The sequence below is a fragment of the Anthonomus grandis genome, chromosome 15 (genome assembly GCF_022605725.1).
Source record: "Anthonomus grandis grandis chromosome 15, icAntGran1.3, whole genome shotgun sequence".
In the NCBI taxonomy this organism is placed as follows: domain Eukaryota; kingdom Metazoa; phylum Arthropoda; class Insecta; order Coleoptera; family Curculionidae; genus Anthonomus; species Anthonomus grandis.
The window spans coordinates 14,817,234-14,834,613 of NC_065560.1; positions in this window are offsets into that span (position 1 = coordinate 14,817,234).

Consider the following 17,380-nt stretch of genomic DNA (forward strand, 5'->3'; position numbering starts at 1 on the left):
TACAGGATAATAAATTTAATGCTTTTTTTTTAAATTTTGGCCATAGATTTAGCATGTATTGTTCATTTTTATAACAAAATTTGGGATATGGTTTTCTTTTTATATGACAAATCTTAAAATTAATCTTGTTTTAAATTATGTCATAGGGCGCCACCAGCAACATTTTGAGTTTTTTTTAAATTGCGTAACTTTTTTAGGATTGGCATTAATTTATTATTTAAAATATGTATAGTCGCCTTCGCTCTTATCATGCGGGTTCAAAGGTCACTACGTAATATGAATCAAATTGAAAAATCAGTGGCTGCCAAAATGTTATTTTCTTGAGAGTTTGACGATACATTGAACGCCGTCATGTGACATATTAAAGCCGCGTATACACCTTAGATCATAATTATTAACTGACGTGATGCCTTTAACGCCGTAAAAATGTCTGCGGAATACTACGTATCCGAGATTCGACATGTAAAACATACGTTGGTTATTTCCTTTCATGACGTGAAAAAGCCCATAAGTATAAAGCCCGTTGGGTATACGCCTTATCGGTATGTGCCTAGAATCCCGGATATTCTGCTAAGTTGCCAGACATAATATTTACTTTTCTTTTTTGAAAAATTGTCCGAAATAGACGTAATTCTCAATAACAATTTTTCTTTACGCAATAATATCTAAATCTAAGCATTTTATATTTTTTTATGAGAGCAACAATGCCTCCCTAGCCTTTCATTAAAATTGTACATATTTCATTTAAAAATGGTTGTTACCTAAATTTTTGAGAAATTAATATACGATTTAGCATGACCCTATGTATATGCATAACATACTAATTTGTCGATTTCAGGGCACAGCGCCTAATTTTTAACGATTATTTGATCTTGTCTTCTTTGTTTATGTGTGATTGAGTTTTTTTGTAATAATTATTGGGAAACTATACATTTTGGTATAATGACAAACAATTAATTTGTATTGAGTGTGATGCAGTGCAGTCAGAGACCAGAAAATTACTTTCTTTGTTTAAAGGCAAGTTCATGTTACAATCTCACTTTTAAAATGACATTTTAATTTTATGATTTATTATTTGTCGTTCGACCCAATCTATACGTTGATGCACAGAAAATTAATAAAGTTGTGTTATCTTTTCTTTTATATCAGCAAAGATAATTATACTAACGAATAGATAACCCACGTAAATGGCAAGCTGTGAACCGATAAGGAGACATCAATGCTTCCTTAAATAATAATATTTTATGCGCTAAACGTGTAAGAAACGAAGCGACGTTGCCATTACTGATAACATTTTAAATTTTATCTGTTGTGAATAATACTCTCGCGCCGCGCCGCGCCGTATAAAGGCAGAACGAGGTATTCGCAAAAATTAAGTTTTGGGAAAATGGATGTTTTAATTAATTTTTAGTTTATTCTTAACATATTGATTTAACTTATTATTAGAAACTTGTGACTATGTTTTTTGCCTTATTTATTTAGATAGACTGAGATAAAATTGCTTGGACCTTAATATATAGTGAGGTTTTGTCGCCTGCATTATTTGCCTCTGTAAAACTACATAAAATATTACACCTACCATATTATTGCATTGAAAAAATTTGTAAAAATCGCGAAAAATTGTTGAGTCATCATTTTGGTTTTGTTCGCATTAAAATTAAAATTTCTCCATTACTATTTCAAATTCTAAAATTTAAAAAAAAATGCACCTGTCTAGAAAAATAAAACGATTCCAAATCTATAAAGACTTAATTTTTGGCATTTTTTGCATTGATTTGGCTTTGTACCGCATCGCAGAATTATTATTGATAAGGCCTTAATCTTTAAAGTTGACATTTGAAGTTAATTAGGAACAAAGTGGAGGAATATGTTTTAATATGTTTTAATAGAAAATAATTCTCACAAACATTTTAAATAACAAAATCAAAGAAACATTACTAGTACCTATATTATTTTTATGAAAAAACTTAAAGTTATGGTTTAAAGCTAATTAAACAGGACAAAATGCCGGGTTGAATTTTAGTGCATAATTGCCTATATTTTATAACAAAAATTTTAAAAATTCTAATTTTAATAATATAGGTATGTACTTACATAATATATGTATATGTACTAAGTATATGTATATTATACTTCCTGCTTAAGTTATTCTAAAATTGGATTTTTATATACATGTAGGTAGTACATATTCACATTTTTATAACATTTATTACTAAAATCTTGGATCCGCAAATAATTAACACTTTTAGACGAAAAAAAGAAAATTATTCTAATACTTATACTTATATGTACATCACATACATATAATCTATATAATCTAATATACCTGTACACCCTGTATATATAATCTAATACAATAGAAATACGAATTATTTTAATTTACAGCTATATAATTTATACAGTTAAGTGTTTAAACTCAAATTGTAGGATTTTTCATAAATATGAGAATACAAAGTGTCTCAGATTAAAAAAAACATAAATTTTGGTGCAATTAATGGGTATTGTTTTCCTAATTTTCTCCCTAAAAAATCCACAAACTAGTTAAAAAAATGAGCGGTTGACAAAAAATTGCAAATAAAATATGCACATTTTTAATACAGCGTGTCCCTAGATGAACGTAGTCTTATGAGTAGGCACTTATGAGCCAAGTTCGATATTTAGAGAAAGCAAGTCATGGCCTACTGTATTCAAGTTTGAAGTGCAAAAAATCGAGAAGTAGTATTAGCGATATTTATTTTTGAAAAATGGTACTGGAATATTGTTCAGGACCACCTAAAACATAAGTGTACCAAATTTGGTACAGGGTGTTGAAATACATTGGAGTCAAATTTTTAACAGGCGCAATAACATTCTTAATCAAATACGAATATTTTTTAAATATTTTTTGGCTAATTGGCATGCGTCTTGAGAACACAAACTTTGGAAATATCCTTCAATAGTAAAAAACATTCATTCATGAATGTTTTTCATAGATCAAATTTAACGTAGAATCAAAAAATTAAATGAAGTGTAGAGCGTGCCTTTTAAAATAAGGAAGTTAGCAACAACTTATGGTATAACCGGAAATGCCATCATCATGAACATATTTTAGTCATATGTCTCCATTAGCCTTATCATGTTACCAACTGAAAAAATTGTTTTCGATATATCGATCGCGTCAGTTCGTGGGACACCCTGTATAATGAAGAGAGCTTGATAATAACAAATAGTACGAAAAACTACTTATTTTTCACATTTTTTAGTTTTCGTTTGTGTCCTTTTTTAAAGGCTCGTCCCATTTGCAAAATTTAAATATATTAGTGATAACCAAATGATGCACTAAAAAAAGTTTGTGTGAGTAACAAGAATCGTCCTTACTTCCTAGCCAAGTAGAAATCTCTTTTTGAGCAATAATTTTGTTCTTTATTTTGAGACTCAAACAATCTTGCGCTTTATATTCAATAAAATATTTTTTGGACAAAATAAACATCTTTTGGACTAAGCCCGAAATTTCTTCGGATGGCACAATTAGAAAAAGTCTTTCCTCTCCATAATTTTTGTTCAATAAAAAGTTTTTTTTGGGATCCGATTGGTGGGTAATTAGATCTTTATTCTGGAATTTAAAACTACACTCTGAACAGTGGAATTTATCTTGAAGTTTTTTTAGTAAATATCCTGTATAATATTCAGTTGCGCCTTCTTCCAACGTAGATAAGTGTTGATCATTTCTAAATAAATCTAAGTTTATATTACTGGAAACTTTTGATTTAAACATTTTTTCTTTCACTTTTATTTCATTCCCATTTTCTTCAACGTCACCAGATTCAACGAGCTTAGTATCAACTACTAAGTTATTTTCAGATCCTATTAAGATTGATTGATCTGAATCTTCTTGACAGTTTGCAGATTTTGACGGATTTAAAAGGCTAGTGATACTTTGAATACGAAAAGCCAAACGGAATGCTTTGGCCGACGGATTTAAATTCCATCCACCTCGCTGACGTAAAATTGAGAAGAGATTTTCAATAAAATCTTGATTTAACCTTTTCGTTAAAATAAATTTATTTCCATCTTTCTTTTCGTCCTCAAACAATCCAATAATACAATTTATTTTTTGGATTATACCATTAAAGCATGGCGGCACTGACTCAATTAAAGTTTCAGAATTTTGTTTTACATTTTTTTTTTAGATTTTTTATTTTTACGAGCCTTAGAAAGTTTGATTAAATTACTAAATATGTATCTACCCTTATTCAAGATTTCAATAACTTTTGTATGTTTATCGCTAAGGCCACAACTAAACGGATTTTTATCATATAGACGTTCACTATTTAGAGCATCAAAAAGATCATTCATAAATAAAATAAATTCTGCAGTGTCAGTTCCTTCCTTTTCATTGATTTGTTTGTTTTGTGCACAAGTATTTATCGCCGCCGCCATGCTTCTTGAAAATATGTGAAGAGCTAACTTGCAGGACATCTTTTCAAAAGTATTGGGATTTAAATGTTTATCCGAAATCTTTGGAAGGGCTTTTGCTGTTGATGACGATTTGTCAATTAGATAAGTTTTCCTAATAATATTAAAGTTAATAATTTTGTCAGAAATTTTAAACATGCCTGTTAAGAGATTATTCCTCACACTTTTATATAAATGGGGTACATCGTATAAGGCAAATATTTTATTATTATTTGTATAAAAAAATGGTTTACTTTTAGTTACGCCCAAAAGAGTAAGTGCCGCCCTGTTATTGGATCCTTGGTCACAAACCATTGCCTTCGGAATAAATCCTATATCCATAATACTTTTCAAATTATGTCTAATTAAATCTGAAAGTTTCTCGCTTTTAACACTTTGGCTTGAAAAATAATAGGATATCGGAAGTTTCCAATTCTTATATAGGCCTTTAATCGAAAATACGAGAGCATGTGTTGCTTTTTTTGAGGAACGCCCTAAGACACCTAAATCTTCAAATCCTTCAATAAGATCGAGTTTTTTGTTGTATTCAATTAGTTTTTTAATGCTAACCTCGTCAAAGGCTAACACACATTTTTTTTCATTTTTGGTCATACCCTCACATTTTTTTTAATATGAAACTTTAAACCGTTGTCAATATCTGTTTTAAATAAATTTTCGCTCATCCATCTTCGTATTGTTGAAACGGACGGTAAAATAAAACCTTTACGCCTCAAAAACATATATGCCGCAGGAGATTTATAAAAAATTGACACAGACACTTCTTTTTCCCTGTTGTTCCATTTTTTTCTAGACTGTCCATTTAATTGCATCAAAATAAATGTTTTTGGTACTACTGATAGAAATGTTAACAACGGCATTACTTTTGAAATTAAAGATTTATTATTTTTTTGTTTTAAGTGTAAAAGTCGCATACGGAATTTATTTTTTTTTAATTTACTTCCGAGAATTTTTATTTGTTTTTTTAACATTAATTTTCTTGGCGTCATTGTATGATTTGGAAGTTTAATTATTTCCTCTAGTTTTTTTGTATTATGATCGCCTTCGTTTAAATGTAATTTTTTCGTTACATTTTCGTTGGTTGTCGGACTGTCTGTAGGTAAAGCCCGTTTTTTCCCCTTTCTGGTGATAGTACTTTTAAATGTTCATCTGTTGGGAAATATATGTAGGGTATTGCATTTGTTTTTAAATAACGCCGTTTTTCCGTTCGAAAAGCACTGTCCGTAAAATGTCTCTCACACAAGTGTTTATTTTTCAGGATTTCCAGATCCATACCAAGTAACGTTGCGTTTCCTGAAATCGGTAAATAATTAAAATACCGTTTGATGATTAATTTTTATGTCGGGTGTTGCATCGCCAAGAGGGACCTAGGAAAATATTGACTCTCCTTGTAGAGAGAAAAAATATTTGAGTTAATTAAAGAATAATAAAATCTTCTACCAACAAAATAACTTTTATTTTTTTTAATTAGTCTGTTTAGAGGTTTTGTTCAAAAATCTTGATAAGTTTTTTGTCACGCTGTACTTACAGGTACTGCTCAAAGTAAAAAGCCAAATGACTACTGTATTTATTGCCAATACAGTAGTCATGTATAAAATGACAAACTTATTTGACGGTCCACTAGTCAAGATAAAAAAAATATTGGTTGTTACCTGTAAATACATTGCAATAAAAAAAGATAATTTTTTATATAGATTTTTGGCTATAAAGCTTAATAAAGCTCACAGAATCGGCGTGAATTGATATATATGTCAAAGGTATTTTGACTATCAAAGTAACAAGTGGTAGAGATTTAAGCTATTTAAATAAGTAAAAAATGTCTGTGCGTGACGTGCTATTTTATTGCTGTGCTATTAGGCTGTAGATTTTAGTGCTCTTTAATAAATTTTAATACTTTTTTCTCTAAGTTAAAGAGGAAAGCGAATCCCTATAAAAAATAACATGGGATTTCCTGTGTCCTACTTAGCAATGGCAACACTAAGTATACAAAACTGCATAAGCACAAAAAAACGATGGCGCGCAAAAGAGAAATTCTATAAAAAATATTTATATCAACGATCCTATCCTCAAACTTCCCTAAAATCGGTATCAAATAATACCTACCTATTTAAAAAGAAAAGCGTAACTTATATTTTTTGTCAACCTGATGATCTAAATTTGACGATTCACTTTACAATTTTAGGTTACAATTTATCTTTCTAATTTTTGAGTTTGTATAGTTTAAAGTTGGTCAAGATTAGAAGATTCAGTATAATAAAATAAAATAATATATTTTTCGCCTTCACTCAAAAAGTTCACTTTATTGACTTTTACAGATGAGGCAGTAAAATTATTAATAGGGAGTAAAATGATGAAGTTTACTACACGAGCTTTAGCGAAGGCAGTAATTTTAAAACGCCTATTTTACTCTAATAAATAATTATTATTATTTGTTATGGTACTATTTTTAAGGTTTTATCTCAAAGTAATTATTGTTTTGGAATTTGACTATTTAAACCGGTATTATATATTTTTATTCTTTAAATTTAATTTTCAGTATTCAAAAATTAACTTTGATAATCACCTCTTCAGTTTTACCACCTTACACATTTTTCATTTACCTAATAAAAGTTAGAAAATTATAGTTTTTGGTTAACTGTAATTTTCATTGCCAAATAGTTCCCAATTAAAAATTGAGATAGATATAGATTGTAGGTGATGTTTATTTCACAGGTATTCAGCTGTAACTTTGTGTAAAAATACATGTATTTATACCTGGCTCTTCTAGGAGCCACAGTTAAAGACCCATGAAACGAACTTTAGGTACAAGGTGTTCCATTTAAGAGGAAAAACGGCATATTTTTTACTTTTTCCGTATATTTACAAAATTGAAGATAGCCAATCGACGTATTTTAACTCGAAGAATTTGAAAATCGTTATAAGAAAACAATGTCGTCAGTCTTTTTTGTTTTTTATGGAATTGTTTTCTTATTACGATTTTCAAATTCTCCGAGTTAAAATACGTCGATTGGCTATCTTCAATTTTTTTAAATATACCGGGAAAGTCAAAAAATATGCCGTTTTTCCTCTTAAATGGAACACCCTGTACTTACTTACTTAGGCACTGTTAAGGTTGAGTATGTTTATAGAACTCTAGGACTTACCGCAATTTAAAATCCAACGTTCGCAAATACTGGGATTTTTATAAGGAAATTTGAACATCTTTAACGTAGGATTCTCTCTTCTAGTTCGCCTACAGTCATAATATTGGCATACATTGCCCGACATTATGTATTATAGAACCAGTGACAAAATTTAAAAAAAAATAACAGAATTATTTGTAAATAATAAGTTTTGTCAAAAATCGACGGAAAGCTTTGCCGGTGTTGATAACCTGGATCGATACGTCCGTTACAAGAGCGAATAACAAAAATAATATTGTGTTGCTCAGCCGAGTCGCAGCCGCCAAATTAAATTTTGCAACACAGCCAAGCAATCGGCCAGGTTTCAACGCGTAATTTCACCGATGGATCCTCGCTCGAAAAGCGGGGATCCTTTTAGGTGGTCAAAAAATTTACACGGGATGGATTTTCTATAGTTTACTATTATTTTCTTTGGTATAGGGACAAAATTGCATCTTGTGTGGAGCGACCCGTCCTGAAACCAAATTGGTATTTACTAAAAAAAATGTCTTTGAGTAGAAAACACTCCAAACGTTTAGAGAAACACTTTTTAAAAAGTTTCGAAAACACCGTTAAGAGTGAAATTCCTCGATAATTGTATATCAAATGCTTATCACCTCCTTTATGGACAGGGAAAACAAGAGAGTTCTCTAGAGCCGATGGAAATTACTGCTCCTGAAATGACAGATTAACAAGATATGTAATCGGTGTCACCAAAAATTCAAGAGCTTGTTTGATAAGAGAGCAGGGAATTCTATCATCACCAGCCGAGTGTTTGTTAGTGACATTTTAGATAATTTCATGTATTTCAGTTTCATCATACGAACATAAAAATAATGAATTTAAAATTATTTTATTATTTAACGTTTTAAGCTAAATTCCTATTATTTATAATTTTGTTTACAGACTTAAAAAAAAATGGTTAAAAAGTTTAGTGGCTTCCTGCATATCGCTTAAATTAGAACTGTTTTCGTTAATAAAATATTCCGGTTATTTGGAATATTCCGAATTGTTGGTATTATTCTTAATCACTTGCCATGCTGTCTTCGAGATATTATTAGATTTAGCAAAAAGTTCATTATAATAGTTACGTTTGGCTATTTTGGTTTTTGAAAATTGTTGGTTTTTTAATATATTATATTTCTTAAAAATATTTTCATTATGTCTGTTATTTTTATAGCTCTTAAACAAATCTCTTAAAAATTGACCTTCATTAAGCAAATGTTCTGTCATCCACGGCGTGCGGGTGGTTGGACTTTTAGGATAGCACCTTTCCAGAGGAAACGAATCATATAATTTTATGTAATCATAGAGATTCTGATAGTGTTAGAGCCCAGGTTTTTAAGGATCTTAAGATTTTATCGGAGTGGTGTGCTGCAAACAGGCTTGTATTTAATGTGGGCAAAACCTTTATTATGGGATTTAAGTGTGACGTTCAGGGCCTTATGTTTAGTGGAAACTTCCCCTTGCAAAACAAAGAAAGCTGTAAGTTCCTTGGTATTACCATTGATGGTCGCCTTCGCTTCGAAGATCATATCCTAAATCTTGCATCAAAATTATCCTCTGGATGCTTTGCAGTAAGAATGGCGGAGCATGAGCTGGGAGGGGTAGTTGCACGTTCAGTGTACTTTTCTCCTATTGAGTCCCATCTTCGTTATGGCTTGCCTTTTTGGGGTTTAAGGAACAAGGGATTATTAAACATAATTTTTGTCATTCAAAAAAAGGCAGTTAGATACCTATGTTCCGCTGGGTTAAGAGATTCTTGTAAACCTCTCTTTATATCTCAAAAAATCCTAACTCTTTTTTCTCTTTTTATCTTAGAAACAGCTACCCTTATTCATAAATGTCCTTAACCTCCCTCTAACACTGGTCATATGACTCGCCAGGTTAACGATTTTCCCTTACCAATCCCTACATCCTCCCTCACCAAGAACTCATTTATATACCTTAGCAAAAAAATTTACAACCATGTTCCTCTATGTATCAGACAAATTTTAGAAGTTAAGAAATTCAAAAAGAAATTAAAATCACTTTTATTATCCAGGGTATATTACAGCCTTGACGATTTTTTTAATGATACCTTTTGACCTGTGCTCTGACATCATTTTAGCGTTTTAGTTTTGTTTCCTATTAAATAATTTAATTTACTTCCTTTAAATTCTGTTTTATTGACAGCTTTACTTATTTTTTAATCAAATTTATTAAAGAGATGCTTTTTTTTTCAATCTGTTTTGTTATAATTAATTTTGGTAATGTGTGTAAATTTGATGGTAAAGTGTTTAAGATGTTATGTTTGTTTGAAATTTGAAATTTAAAGTGAATTTCGAATTTTTTAGTTTTTAGGATACTTGTACACAAGATTTTGTTGTCTTACGTAATATAGCACATTTTCTTTCTTTCTTTCTATACAGCAAACTGAAAAGTGTTAAAAAAACTGTCAAACTCATAATCTAAGGAGGATCCATTACAAAAAATTGAATTCCAATTTATATTTGAGACCATAGAATAAAACTTTTTTTAATATTATATTTCCGTATAAAAAAACCTTTTTTTCATAAAAAGATGATAGTGAGGGTACTAAAATAAGTTGCATGAAGTGATCAGAAAAACCACAGGGTACAACGCGAGCGCAAATGTTATCGTTATTAACAGATGTAAATATATTGTCAATAATAGATGTCAATTATTGATTCTCTATAATTCTTGTATGTTCAATAATAGTTTTATGCAACCCAAAACTCGAGATAACATTTAAAATTTTCAAGAAATTTTTACTATCCAAAATATTTTTAATAGCCAAAGTGGTGGGCTTAATAACTTCATTTAATAATCCCTCCAAAATATTACATAATTATTAATACTTTAGAGGGTGATTGATATTGTCAGGCAAAGTAAAATATGGCCCGACACCGACTCACCACTCCTCAAGTGGTAACCCGATATTTATTGAAAGCTAGGCTGGTTATTAATTTCGGTACTTAAGATGGGTTTCATGGAATCGTATCGATGTGCTGATGAAAGACTTTTAGTGTTATGACTTTGTTTGGAAACAGGCTGAGAAAATATATTGAGTTTTTAGTATTAATAAACGAGTCTTAAAAGCACATCCGTGTATTATTGAGTCATCCTGATAAAGTCAGAAGACGGGATTTGAATTTTATTTTTAAAATTTTGAAATAAGACTGAAAAGCGTTTAAAAATTTAATTTGTTCGTGACGTCGACGTCGGGACGCTCTTGTGTGTGAGTGGTGTGCATAAGTACTAACCAAAAGATTTTTATTGTTGTGGTGTAGTGATTGTGAAGTTCAGCCACGATGTTGGAAAGGAGTTACACACCTCCATTGCCTTCATAAAATCAATCTGTGGAAGTTGTCGAAGTGGTGGAGAGCTTGTCCCTACAGGATCAAATAAAGGTTTTGGTAAATGAAGTGAAAGCATTAAAAGAAAAACAAACCAATAAGGTAAGCGATGAACAGAATTCTTTTACCTGGGAAGAAATTCCACCATTTGATCCGGCCCATAAAAACATTTCCGCCAATAAATGGCTTAGACTTTTCGAACAAAAAGCATATTTTTGTCGTTGGGACGATGTTACTTTAATGAGAAACGTAACAAATAGTTTAAGTGGGCGTGCTCGTGATTGGTTTTTAAACTCTAGTTTTGCCGGAATATCTTTTAACGATTTAAAAAAAACGTTTTCGTGAAGTGTACGTTATTGATCCGCAAAGCATAGGAGTAGTATTTAAAAATGCAGCAACATTTGTAAGTTCTGATAGCAAGAACTTAATAGAATTTTTTGAACAAAAATTATTATTAATAAATAAACTTTCATGGGACATTCCGGAATGTGACAAAGTTAATATTATAGCTAGTGGTATAGTTAACCCAGTTATTAGACAATTAGCTTTTAGGAATAATTATAAGTGTTTAGATCAGTTATTGACATTTTTACGCGGTAACGATTATGCATCAAAAGAACCAGATAATAAAAGCACTCTTAAACAACGATCTGGTGGTTCAAAAATACTATGTTTTAATTGTAATGAAAGTGGACATAAAAAAAATAAATTGTCCAAAAAATCGTTTTGCGAAAATTAATAGTAAGAAACCTAGTTACTATAATGTAAGATCTAATATAGTCAAACCAGGTGTAAGTAATGAGTGCAATATTTGTGGCAAACGAGGTCATATTGAAAAAGATTGTTGGAGAAAAAAAAATGTTAATTTTATAGATAGACATGCAAATAATTTGTTTTATAAAAAAGTGTTTATTAATTTAAATGAAATTAACGGACTTGTTGACACAGGAAGTGAATGCTCGTTAATTCGAAACTCAGTTGCAACAAAATGCGATTTGTTAGTTCGAGATAGTAGTAAATATTTTATTAAAAGTGTAGCAGGTGAAATAATAGAAACTAAAAAGGTTGTCGATAGCTTATTAGTCATAGATAATGTAGAAATTTTAGAACAAATGTTGGTTGTTCCGGATAGATATTGCCCTGCACAAATTTTAATTGGCAACAGTGTACTGCGTCGACAAAATATTGGTTTTACCAAGATTGGATCCGAAATCAAATTATTTCATACCGGGAGTGATGTTTATTGTGTCAATGTTTGCTCTGATATACAAAAACAGCTTGTGTCATGTGGTGGTCATCAAAAAAGAATAATGAATTTGCTTGAGGAATATAGGGATTGTATAGCTTTAAATCTCTCTGAAATTGGCAAGGTAAATTGCACCGAAATGCAAATTCAATTGACGTCAGATGAACCGGTGGTATTCAACCCTTACAGACTGTCAGAGGATAGAAAACAAAAATTAAAAGTTATTTTGGATGAGCTTCTAGAACACAACATCATTCGAGAGTCTAACTCCCCTTATGCGAGCCCGGTAGTACTAATTCCTAAGCCTGATGGATCGTTGCGTATGTGTATCGACTACAGGAAATTAAACAGTATAACGAATAAAATAAAGTTTCCCCTTCCACTCATAGATGACCAAATAGACAAACTAAGGCGATTCTCCATCTTCAACACATTGGATTTGTTTTCTGGTTACTACCAAATTCCGATGGCCAATGATTCTATAGAAAAAACCGCATTTATTACTCGGGATGGAAAATTTGAATTTTTACGCATGAGTTTTGGCCTGTGTAATGCGCCTTTTCTGTTTCAAAAAATGATTAATAAAATTCTACAAGAACTACCACCTGGAACGGCATTTGGATACATTGATGACGTCATAGTGCCTGCAGAAAGCTACGAACATTCTTTGGAACAATTAAGAAAAGTTCTTAGTTTATTTAGAAAATATAATCTTACCTTACAACTGAGAAAGTGCAAATTCTTTATGGAGAAGCTTAATTATCTGGGAAGGGAAATATCTCATGAAGGAGTGCTAAAAAAAAAAAATACAAGCTTTAATTAATTTACATGAACCTAAGAATAAAAAACAGTTACAACGATTTTTAGGATTATCTGGATATTTCAGAAAATTTGTTAAAAACTATGCCCAAATTACAAGTCCATTAACAAAACTTTTACGAAAAAATGTAAATTGGGTTTGGACTTCCCTACAAACACAGGCAATAGTACAGGTGAAAGAAATTTTAATGTCAAGGCCAGTCTTAAAAATATACGATCCGGATCTAGACATAGAAGTACACACTGATGCTAGCAGCACTGCTGTGGCAGCCATTTTAATTCAAGTACATCCAGATGGTCCTCACCCAGTGGCAAATTATAGTAAACGGTGCACTTTTGAGCAAAGTAAATATCACTCGTATGAACTTGAAACCATGGCAGTTGTTTTTGGGCTAAGACATTTTCGAGTATATCTATTAGGAAAGGAGTTTAAGGTATACACCGACTGTTCTGCAGTACGAGCTTGCAGCACGAAGCGAGATCTACTGCCGCGAATAGCAAGATGGTGGCTGGAACTGCAAGAGTATACGTTTGAGATATATTACAGACCTGGTCATCAAATGAAACATGTCGACTGTTTAAGCCGTGATACTGGTGAAGAAAATTATAATATAAATGCCATAGTTAATTTGACGGAAGAAGAGTGGGTAAAAGCAGTGCAACAACAAGATGATGACATTGTACGAATAATTGAAATTTTATGTTCAGAAAAAAGACCAGAGAACAAAAATTATTATGAAAACTTTGAAATTAAAAGTAAGGTATTATATCGAAAAGTAGATAAACAATTAAAATGGGTTGTACCTAGGGCCTCCCGATGGTTAATATGCAAATTAAATCATGACGACTGTGGACACTTAGGCTTAGAGAAAACCCTTAAACGAATTCGAATGAATTATTGGTTTGCTCAAATGAATAGGTTTGTTACAAAATATATCAAAGCCTGTTTAAATTGCTTGTATATGAAAGGCGGCAAAGGCCTTCAACCTGGTTATTTACATCCAATTCCGAAATCCAATGTGCCATTTGAAACCATTCATATTGACCATTTAGGGCCCTTTATAAAAACTAAAAGCGGAAAAGCTTATTTATTGGTAATTGTTGGCAGATTTACCAAGTTTGTATTCTTAGAAGCGGTGCGATCTACTGAAATAAAATACGTAATCAAGGCACTTGAACATTTTATCTATCTTTTTGGTGTCCCTAAAAGGATTATATCTGACAGAGGTTCTTGTTTTACATCAAAAACAATGAATAATTTCTGCAATTCTATGGGCATTAAACATGTTTTAAATGCTGTCTGCACTCCCCCGAGCAAACAGGCCAGTGCGAAAGATTTAATGGGACGATACTCGACTCTTTAAGGTGTCTAAGTGCCAATGACAAAGACGAGTGTTCTTGGGATAAACATATACCATTGATCCAATTAAGTCTTAATACTTCAGTGCACAAAACTACAGGACAGACCCCGTATGAGTTGTTAATGGGAATAACTCCCAATTGTCCTGCTGATGCAAAAATAGTGCAAGAAATTGCGACAGACATACCGAAAACCGATTTAAAAGAACTGCGTGAGAGAGCGGAAGAGAGAATAACAGAGGCTCAGCGAAAACAGAAAGTGAAATTTGATATTAAAAGGTTCCGTCCCAAGGTATACAAAGAGGCAGATCTGGTAATGGTAAAAATCACTAGTGATGTAGCTACGGGCCGCAGTAAAAAGTTGCAACCAATATTTAAAGGACCTTTTAAAATAAAGGCGGTGTTGCCAAATGATCGCTATGTAGTAGAAGATTTAAGGGATAAAAAGCGGGCTTGGCTTGTATTAGCGTTGTATCAATAGATAAAATTAAACCTTGGGTAGTATTAAATAGTGATAACGATTTGCCATTTGATGATAGAAACTTAAAATGTACTAAAAAAAATATATAAAATAATATATTAAGGATAGTGGCATATTAAGTATTGTGTGATGTACTACATGGTACCTATATTAAACATGGTAAATATAATGTTTGTCTGTTGAAAAGTTAATGTTTAAGGCCTGTAAATTAAGAAATGTTATTTTAGATGTAGCTACTATGGTTAAAGGTTTGCGGTGACCACCCCGATTTTGTCGAAGAAAACTTAAGGTTATAAAGTAATTAAAGTAATATCCACAGGTTTGGAAATAAGAAGTTACAGATTCTTATTTTAACATTATTTTGTTTCTGTGGTGTGGATGAATGATTATTGCCTATATTGAGTAAATTGATTAAGAGGTTCTGAGAATCCCAGTTGGCTGTTCTTGATATTTCCTTTTTATTTTGATGTGTAATTTAAATAAAAGTATACTGGAGTGTATATAAAAATAAAATCGCTCAGAATTCTGATCGACATTAAGGCTATCAAAGGCATGACTGTATTCTGTTCATGCGAAAAGGTGAAGTAGTATAACTGTATTCTGTTATACTGAGAGGGGCTATGTGTTAGCCAAAGCTGTAACATGAAGAGTGTTAATAAGGTTGTGTAAAGTATCTTAGTGTTGATTCTTGCTTTAAATGAAGTTGAGTTATTCTTGATGGTTAAAGCATGGTATAGCACACTAAGTGGTAGATCCTGGTTTTGGATAAAGCTGGTGGGATTGCTCTAAGTATGAGTTAGAGAACCCTGTTTGAGAAAATGTTGTCGCATTTTCTAGTTACAAAAGTAGGTACTGGAAATGATTTGGAAAAGAGATTGACAATGTTGTATTCTACATATGTCAAATGAATATTGGTATAAATTAATGTGGATTAGAATTCTGGCCCGAATAAATTATATTGTCTTTGATTCGGTGTAACGATAGTTTTATTGTCGGCAGGTTTCTGATGAGTTGAGATACAGGATGGTTGGTCAACTTGGAGAAAAGGTTGTTTCGGGACGAAAAAAATGTAGGATGGCCGACTGTCAGGCAAAGTAAAATATGGCCCGATACCGACTCACCACTCCTCAAGTGGTAACCCGATATTTATTGAAAGCTAGGCTGGTTATTAATTTCGGTACTTAAGATGGGTTTCATGGAATCGTATCGATGTGCTGATGAAAGACTTTTAGTGTTATGACTTTGTTTGGAAACAGGCTGAGAAAATATATTGAGTTTTTAGTATTAATAAACGAGTCTTAAAAGCACATCCGTGTATTATTGAGTCATCCTGATAATATATACAACCAATAAGATATATCTCATTATTAATTTTAAAATTACAAAACGTAAGTTCAATAGTCTTTACTACATAATCTAAGGAAACTTCACATTCATTAAAACTGAGATTCTTGCGAATATAAATTGCAACTCCCCCAGCGTGAAACTCTCATATCAAACCGTGAAAAGTAAGAGGCTAAAAAATAGCCTTCAATACAAAGTAAATTTATATCTACATAAAAAGTTTAAGATTTATTTGAATTACACCAGGTTTCAGAAATACAAACTGCGTGAGGAAGATTTACTGAATTTAGCACATTTTCAGGCTATACATAATTTATTTTAGATCCAATAGTTTATAAAACACAATAGTTTATTCGAAAAGACCGGCTAAGGCTCTAGAAAATCAAAAAATTCGACTTAATTGTTTAATTAAACAGAAAAGAAAAAACAAACTCTTTGATTCTTAATAAGTTATTATTAATAATAACCAATTCATTTCAGCGACTGTTAAAGTTAGTGTTCATTTCAGCGAGTGTTAAGTAGTGGGGTGTGGGGTAACAATACGTCACACTTACCTGTCAAAGTTCAATGTTCAATGTTCACACTACAATGTCAAAGTCAACCAAAAGAGTAACCGCGACTCATACCAATTACCAATTCAACGCTGAAAATCGGCTTAAGCATCTATTACACAGGGCGAGATTACTAGCCACCCGCGAGTAAAATTTAAAGCGAGTGAGCGAGTTAGAACACGCTCAGCGAGCGCAAACTACACAGGGCTAGTTAAATCGCTTTACTCACAGGGTATTGAATTTTTGGAAGTTGTTTGTTTTGTATTTTTCATTCGAAAATTTAAAATGTCTGTTAAATGGAATAGTAATCAAATTATAAGTTGAGTTTTTAAAAATTTATGAACAATTTCCAGTATTATGGAATATTAAACACAAAGATTATCTAAATATTAAACTGAAAGACGTATTATGTGTGAACAATTAAATGATAAAGGGCTTCTAAAAGGAATGGATGAAAAACGTGTTTCGTGGCCAAAATAGAACGAAGCAAAAAAAGCGGCTGTGGAACAGAAAACATTTACACTGCAAAGTTAACATGGTTTGAGGCTGCCCATTTTTTAGCAGAAGTTTTGTCAACAAGGCATAGTAATTCAAACTTGGTGAGTAGA